Here is a 9,437-nt window from a genome sequence, read left to right as displayed (position 1 = left end):
GGCTAAATTCAGACTTCTTAGCAGAAACCTTACAGGCCAGAAGGGAGTGGCATGATGTATTTAATGCCACGAAGCAGAAGGGCCTGGAACCAAGATTACATTATATGGCAAGATTATCATTTAAATTTGAAGGAGGGATTAAGCAGTTTCCAGATAAGCAAAAGCTGAGAGAATTTACGTCCCACAAACCATCTCTACAGTTCATTTTGGAGGGACCGCTATAGGTAGAAGTGTTCCTAAGGTTTAATAGCTGTCACCAGAGGAAATAAAACCACAGTAAAGAAAGGAGAACAGCTAATTACTAAGCAAATGCAAAATTAAATTAACTATCCCCAAAGTTAGTCAAGGGATAGACAAAGAATACAGAATATGATACCTAATATATAAAGAATGGAGAAGGAAGAAAAAGGAGGAGAAAAAGAAAAAACCTTTAGATTGTGTTTGTAACAGCATATTAAGTGAGTTAAGTTAGACTCTTAGATAGTAAGGAAGTTAACCTTGAACCTTGGTAACCACGGATCTAAAGACTGCAATGGCAATAAGTACATACCTATCGATAATCACCCTAAATATAAATGGACTGAACACACCAATCAAAAGACGTAGAGTCACTGCATGGATAAAAAAACAAGACATATCTATATGCTGCCTACAAGAGACTCACTTTAAACCCAAAGACATACACAGACAAAAAGTGAAGGGATGGAAAAAAATATTTCATGAAACTAACAAAGAGAAAAAAGCAGGAGTTGCAGTACTTGTATCAGACAAAATAGACGTCAAAACAAAGAGAGTCACAAGAGACAAAGAAGGACATTACATAATGATAAAGGGGTCAATCCAATAAGAAGATGTAACCATTATAAATATCTATGCTCCCAACACAGGAACACCCACATATGTGAAAGAAATACTAACAAAATTAAAAGGGGAAATAGAATGCAATGCATTCATTCTAGGAGACTTCAACACTCCACTCACTCTGAAGGACAGATCAACCAGACAGAAGATAAGTAAGGAGACAGAGGCACTGAACAACACAATAGAACAGATGGACCTAACAGTCATCTACAGAACTCTACACCCAAATGCAACAGAATACACATTGTTCTCAAGGGCTTATGGAACATTTTCAAGAATAGATCATATACTAGGCCACAAAAGGAGCCTCAGTAAATTCAAAAAGGTTGAAATTGTACCAACCAGTTTATCAGACCACAAGGTCATGAAACTAGAAATAAATTACTTGAAGAAAATGAAAAATCCCACAAACACATGGAGGCTTCACAGCATGCTCCTAAATAACCAATGGATCAATGACAAAATAAAAACAGAGATCAAGTAAAATGTGGAGGCAAATGACAACAATAAATCAACACTGCAAAATCTGTGGGATGCAGCCAAGGGTGTGTTAGAAGGAAAGTATATTGCAATGCAGGCCTACCTCAAGAAAGAACAATCTCATATAAGCTGTCTAAACTCACAATAAATTAAACTAGAAAAAGAACAACAAATGAGGCCCAAAGTCAGTGGAAGGAGGGACACAATAAAGATTAGAGCAGAAATAAATAAAATCTAGAAGAATAAAATAATAGAAAGAATCAATGAATGAAAGAGCTGGTTCTTCGAGAAAATAAAGAAAATAGATAAACCCCTATCCAGACTTTTCAAGAAAAAAGAGAGTCTCAAATAAACAGAATCAGAAATGAGAAAGAAAAAATCACTAAGGACACTACAGAAATAAAAAGAATTATTAGAGAATACTATGAAAAATTATATGCTAACAAACTGTATAAACTAGAAGAAATGGACAACTTTCTAGAAAAATACAATGTTCCAAGGCTGACCAAAGAATAAACAGAAAATTTGAGCAGACCAATTGCCAGTAAAGAAATTGAACTGGTAATCAAAAACCTACCTAAGAACAAAGGCCTTGGACCAGATGGTTTCACCACTGAAGTTTATCAAACATTTAGTGAAGATCTTATACCCATTCTCCTTAAAATTTTCCAAAAAGAAGAAGAGGAGGGAATAATTCAAAACTCATTCTATGAGGCAAGCATCACTCTAATACCAAAACCAGGCAAAGACACAAGAAAAAAAGAAAATTACAGACCAATATCCCTGATGAACATAGATGCAAAAATACTCAGCAACATATTAGCAAACTGAATTTGAAAATACATCAAAAACATCATCATGACCAAGTAGGATTTATTCCAGGGATACAAGGATGGTACAACATTTGAAAAGCCATCAACATCATCCACCATATCAACAAAAAGAAGGACAAAAAACATATAATCATCTCCATAGATGCTGAAAAAGCATTCAACAAAATTCAACATACATTCATGATAAAATCTCTCAACAAAATGGGTGTAGAGGGCAAGTACCCTAACATAATAAAGGCCATATATGACAAACCCACAGCCACCATTACACTTAACAGCAAGAAGCTGAAAGCTTCTCCTTTAAGATCAGGAACAAAACAAGGATGCCCACTTTCCCCACTTCTATTCATCATAGTACTGAATGTCCTAGCCACGACAGTCAGACAACACAAAGAAATAAAAGACATCCATACGGGAAAGGAAGAAGTTAAATTGTCCCTGTTTGCAGATGACATGATATTGTACATAGAAAAACCCTACAGAATCCACCTCAAAACTACTAGAACTAATATCTGAATTCAGCGAAGTTGCAGGATACAAAAGTAATATCCAGAAATCTGTGGCATTCCTATATACTAATGATGAACTAGCAGGAAGAGAAATCAGAAAAACAATTCCATTCACAACTGCATCAAAAAGAATAAAATACCTAGGAATAAACCTAACCAAGGGAGTGAAAGATCTATACCATAAAAACTACAAGACACTCAATGAGAGAAATTAAAGAAGATAACAATAAATGGAAACTCATCCCGTGCTCATGGATAGGAGGAATTAGTATTGTCAAAATGGCCATGCTGTCTAAAGCAATCTATAGATTCAAAGCAATTCCTATCAAAATACCAACAGCATTCTTCAGTGAACTAGAGAAAATCATTCTAAAATTCATATGGAACCACAAAGGACCTTGAATAGCCAAAGAAATCCTGAGAAGGAAGAATAAAGTGGGGGAAATTACACTCCCTAACTTCAAGCTCTACTACAAAGCCACAGTAATCAAGACAATTTGGCACAAGAACAGACCCATGGACCAACGGAATAGACTGGAGAGCCCTGATATAAACCCAACCATATATGGGCAATTAATATATGATAAAGGAGCCATGAACATAAAATGGGGAAATGACAGCCTCTTCAACAGCTCGTGTTGGCAAAACTGGACAGCTACATGCAAGAGAATGAAACTGCATTATTGCTTAACCCCATACACAAACGTAAACTCGAAATGGATTAAATACTTGAATATAAATCATGAAACCATAAAACTCTTAGAAGACAACATAGGTAAGCATCTCCTGAATATAAGCATGAGCAACTTCTTCCTGAACACATCTCCTCGAGAAAGGGAAACAAAAACAAAAATGAACTCATAGGACTACATTGAACTAAAAAGTTTTTGCACAGCAAAGGATATCATCAACAAAACAAAAATGCATCCTATAGTATGGGAGAATATATTTGTAAATGACGTATCCAACAAGGTGTTAACATCCAAAATATATAGAGAGCTTACATGCCTCAACACCCAAAAAGCAAATAACCCAATTAACAAATGGGCAGAGGATATGAAGAGACAGTTCTCCAAAGAAGAAAGTCAGATGACCAACAGACACATAAAAAGATGCTCCACATCATTAATCATCAGGGAAATGCAAATTAAAACCACAACGAGATATCACCTGACACCAGTAAGGATTGCCAGCATTGAAAAGACTAAGAACAACAGATGTTGGTGAGGATGTGGAGTAAGGGGAACCCTCCTACACTGCTGGTGGGAATGTAAATTAGTCCAACCATTGCGGAAAGCAATATGGAGGTTCCTCAAAAAAATAAAAATAGAAATACCATTTGACCCAGGAATCCCACCCCTCGGAATTTACCCAAAGCATACAACTTCTCATATTCAAAAAGATATATGCACCCCTATGTTTATTGCAGCACTTTTTACAATAGCCAAGATATGGAAGCAACCTAAGTGTCCATCAGTAGATGAATGGATAAAGAAGATGTGGTACATATACACAATGGAATATTACTCAGCCATAAGAAAGAAACAAATCCTACCATTTGCAACAACGTGGATGGAGCTGGATGACATTATGCTCAGTGAAATAAGCCAGGCAGAGAAAGACAAATGCCAAATGATTTCCCTCATTTGTGGAGTATAACAATGAAGCAAAACTGAAAGAACAAAATGGCAGCAGACTCAGAGACTCCAAGAATGAACTAGTGGTTACCAAAGGGGAGGTATGTGGGAGGGCGGGTGGAGAGGGAGGAGGAAGAAGGGGATTGAGGGGTATTATGTTTAGTACACATGGCATGGAGGATCATGGGGAGAACAGTGTAGCACAGAGAAGGCACATAGTAGGTCGTTGCATCTTACTACACTGATGGACAGTGAGTGCACTGGGGTATATATGGGGACTTGATAATATGGGTGAATGCAGTAACCACATTTTTTTTTCATGTGAAACCTTCATATGAATGAATGTATATCAATCATACCTTAATACAAAATTTAAAAAGAATCCATCAACATCATACAACACATCCACAAAAATAAGGACAAAAATCACATAATCATCTTAATAGATGCTGAAAAAGCATTTGACAAAATTCAATGTCCATTCATGATTAAAGCTCTCAACAAAATGGGAATAGAGGGCAAGTTGCTCAACATTATAAAGACCAGAAATGCAGACCCACAGCCAACATCTTACTTAGTGGTGAGACGCTGAATGCTTTTTCTCTAAGATCAGGAACGAGACAAGGATGCCCACTCTCTTCACTTTTATTCAACATAGTACTGGAGGTCCTAGGCATGGCAATCAGACAACACAAAGAAAGAAAAGGCATCCAGCTTGGCAAGGAAGAAGTCAAACTGTCACTGCTTGCAGATGACACGATATTGTACATAAGAAAACCCTAAAAAATCCACTCCAAAACTACTAGAACTAATATCTGAATTCATCAAAGTTGCAGGATACAAAATTAATACACCAAAATCTGTTGCATTCCTATACACTAACGATGAACTAGCAGAAAGAGAAATCAGGAAAACAATTCCATTCACAGTCGCATCAGAAAGAATAAAATACTTAGGAATAAACCTAACAAAGGAAGTGAAAGACCTATACCATGAAAACTACAAGATACTTAAGAGAAATTAAAGAGGACACTAATAAATCGAAATTCATCCCATGCTCTTGGAAAGGAAGAACTAATATTGTCAAAATGGCCATTCTGCCTAAAGCAATCTACAGATTTAATGCAATCCCTATCAAAATACTGACAGCATTCTTCAACGAACTGGAACAAATAGTTCTAAAATTCATATGGAAACACAAGAGACCCCGAATAGCCAAAGAAATTCCGAGAAAGAATAATAAACCTGTCAGATTATACTCCCCAACTTCAAGGTCTAATACAAAGGCACTGTAATCAAAACAAGTTGTTACAGGCTCAAGAACAGACCCATAGACCAGTGGAACAGACTAGAGATCCCAGATATAAACTCATACACATCTAGCCAGTTAATATGCTATAAAGGAGTAATGGATATACAATGGGGAAATGATAGCCTCTTCAACAACTGGTATTGGTAAAACTGGACAGCTACATGTAAGAGAATGAAACCGTGTTATAGTATAACTCCATGCACAAAAGTAAATTCAAAATGGATCAAAGATTTGAATGTAAGCCATGAAACCATAAAACTCATAGAGTAAAGCATAGGCAAAAATATCTTGAATATAAACACGAGCAGCTTTTTCCTGAACACATCTCCTCAGGCAAGGGAAACAAAAGAAAAAATGTAAAAAGGGACTAAATCAAACAAAAACCTTCTGGACAGCAAAGGACTCCATTAGCAGAACAAAGAGGCATCCTACTGTATGGGAGAATATACTCGTAAAATGACTTATCTTTTAAGGGGTTAACAACCAAAATATATAAAGAGCTCATATGCCTCAACACCCAAAAATCAAATAACTCTATTAAAAAAATGTGAAGACACTTTTCTGAAGAAGAAATTCAGATGGCTAAGAGGCACATGAAAAGATGCTCCACATTGCTAATTATCAGGGAAATACAAATTAAAAACAAAATGAGGTATCACCAAACACCAGTTAGGATGGCCAACATAGAAAAGACTAGGAACAAGAAACACTAGCGAGGATGCAGAGAAAGGGGAACCCTCCTACACTGCTGGTGGGAATGTAAATTGGTTCAACCATTGTGGAAAGCAATATGGAGGTTCCTCAAAAATCTAAAAATAGAAATGACATTTGACCCAGTAATTCCACTCCTATGAATTTACCCAAGGTAATTCATAAAGATATAAGTACCCCTATGTTTATCACAGCACTATTTACAATAGCCAAGATATGGAAGCAATCTAAGTGTCTATCAATAGATGAGTGGATAAAGACGATGTGGTACATATACACAATGGAATATTATTCAGAGATAAGTGGAAAACAAATCCTACCCTTTGCAACAACATGGATGGAGATAGAGGGTATTATGCTCAGTGAAGTAAGTCAGTCAGAGAAAGATACGTACGAAATGATTTCCCTCATTTGTGGAGAATAACAACAAAGCAAAACTGAAGAAACAAGACAACAGCTGACTCACAGACTCCAAGATGGGACTAAGAGTTACCAAAGGGGAGGAGTAGGGGAGGGCAGGTCAGGAGGAAGTGAGAAGGAGATTGAGTGGCATTATTATTAGCACACATAATGTAGGCGGATCATGGGGAAGGCAGTATAGCATGAAGACAAGTAGTGACACTGGAGCATCTTACTACGATGATGGACAGTCACTGCAGTGAGGTGTGTGTGGGGGGGCTTGATAACATTGGTGAATGTTGAAGCCACAATGTTGCTCGTGTGAAACCTTCATAAGATTGTGTATTTTAAAAAAATTTTAAAATTTTAAAATTATTTTTAAAAAAGCTAAAAAATAAAGGATAGTTGCTCCCTGGAGAAGGTGGTAACTGTAATGGAGAATGGAGGAAAGGGGCTTCTTGAAGAGTGAAGTAATGATATAGTTCTCAATTGGATGGTTATGTGTTTATGTCTATAAAGTGGAAATGCTTTAAAGTGTGTAACATATGACTTTTGTATGTTTTTTAGAATTCAACAAGGATATTTTTGAAATATTAGGTAAATAACTGCTCCTAAACAAAAGATAACAGAAAAGAAAGAAAAAGAAATACTGAGGAACTTTGCGGGTTAAAGGATTCTGAAGAGACATCAATGTTAAATGCATGGTGTGATCTTGGATTGGATTCTGGGCAAGAAGAATCTGGTCATATGAAGTTAATCTTTGAACAGTTGTTTAATTTTGAATATGGATTATAGAATAGTTTATAATATTCTTTTAGTACTAAGTGTTTTGATTTTGGTTATAATGTTATAGTTACGTATTACAATACCCTTTTACTTGGTGAATACACATAGTCTTATTTAGGGGTAAAGGAGTATGAAGTTTTCCACCTTCTCATAAACAGTACAGAAAAATTGCTATCATCTATCTACCAAAACTACTTACCAAATTATAAACAATTTGTGAATTTGGGTAAATATTCCAAGGATTTTTTTGAACTATTCTTCCAAAAATCTGTACATTTAAAATATTATCAATGTAAAAAAAATTAAAGCAGTGTTCTTGAAAATATCATCAATTCCGAAAAGGGTACAAGTGCTCATTCACCAATCTAAAATTATAACCAGCTGCTTCTGACATTGGCCTATACTGTGTGTAAATGAAATCACCAATTCTTAGTGATTATCTCTTAAACAATTCTGAAATATGATGCCTCCTGTCTATTAGTTATTAATAATTCCCACTCCAAAGTTGCTAGTCTGCCATCACCATGTATTAATGTGTTATTTATTTTCAGGATGCTTTAAATTTCTTGCATTTTCTACAGAAATTAAGCATGCATTCCATTTGCTACCCTAACTGCTATTCAGCTTTCAGAATTCAGCTAGGAGTGTGCTTTAATTAAGGAACTTTGGACATTTCCTTGTCTTTCTATTCCCCTTCTTTGTGAATTTTGAAGTATATATTAGCAGATGGCATTAGCACCTCTTATCTAAACGTTCAATTTGGGAATAATAACTTGTAACATTTGGTGCATCTCCACTGTTCTTGATAGAACATTGCCCATAGGCTGCAGGTATTTTGTGCTGACCTTCCTGGCAGTCTCCACTCCAACATGGGAGTGCTGGTCTGACATGTGTATTGCTATCATCTATCTTGTTGGGTAAGTCAGCCTCATTTGGTATTTAGTTAACAGCTCAACTTAGCTTTCTTACTAAGCATATCTTTACATTTAAACACTATTAAGAAAACACATATTTTGTCTCCCCTCTACCACATCTAAGTATAATTTCTAAAGTTGTTCAAAACCTGTATTAATCAGGATTCCCTAAGGAAACAGAACCAATTGGATGAACAGGTACAAGTCTCTCTCCTTTTGTGTGTGTGTGTGTGTGTGTGTGTGTGTGTGCGTGTGTGTGTGTGTGTGTATACATATATATATATATCAATTTATAAAAAAAAAACTGTTTTATATTAATTCCATGCATTTATCTTGTGGGAAAAAGAAAAGAGGAGAGCAAAGATATTTCTGCAGGTTCTACAAATGATTCCAGATAGCAGGTGTGGATAACCCAAGAGGGCTTAATTATAATTCCCTTAATTATAATCTGTCCCACATGCTCTGGTGACTAAGGGAACTCATGCATGGTCATAAATCCCCCCTCTTCACATACCCATTGGGGAACACTAGAATTGGTGGCTAGCTCGATTCGAGCTCAATAAATATATGCTGTGCCCAGAATATTACAGGCTTTGCTATGAGCGTGGTTGGAGGATGAACACACCAACATGATCTCAGACAGGCACACAGAGGAAGCAGAGTGTCTGTTTGGCAGGACAGCAGGAAGCATGAAAGGCTGTCCCAGAGATGTGCACCTGCCGGCAGGTGTTCCCAGCACCAAATGATTAGAGTTCCCTCCATTTCCTGGGTGCTGGCACAGAGGGTGCAGACAGACAGAAGAGGCATCACAGAACACAAAACTCAAGGAAGGAGACTGGAATCTCAGGAGGAGAACAGAGTTCAGCAGAGGTAAGTGATGAGCGATAGTGATATGGAAACCTGACAATACTCTTCAGGTGTCTGGTAGGACCAGCTTCCAATGACAACTGGCCAGTAAGTCTCACTCTTCCCAGGTTTTCTCCCATAAATTTATT

This window comes from Manis javanica, chromosome 11 (assembly GCF_040802235.1).
Source record: "Manis javanica isolate MJ-LG chromosome 11, MJ_LKY, whole genome shotgun sequence".
In the NCBI taxonomy this organism is placed as follows: Eukaryota; Metazoa; Chordata; class Mammalia; order Pholidota; family Manidae; genus Manis; species Manis javanica.
The sequence above is the reverse complement of the archived record's forward strand: the minus strand, read 5'-3'. Positions refer to the sequence as shown.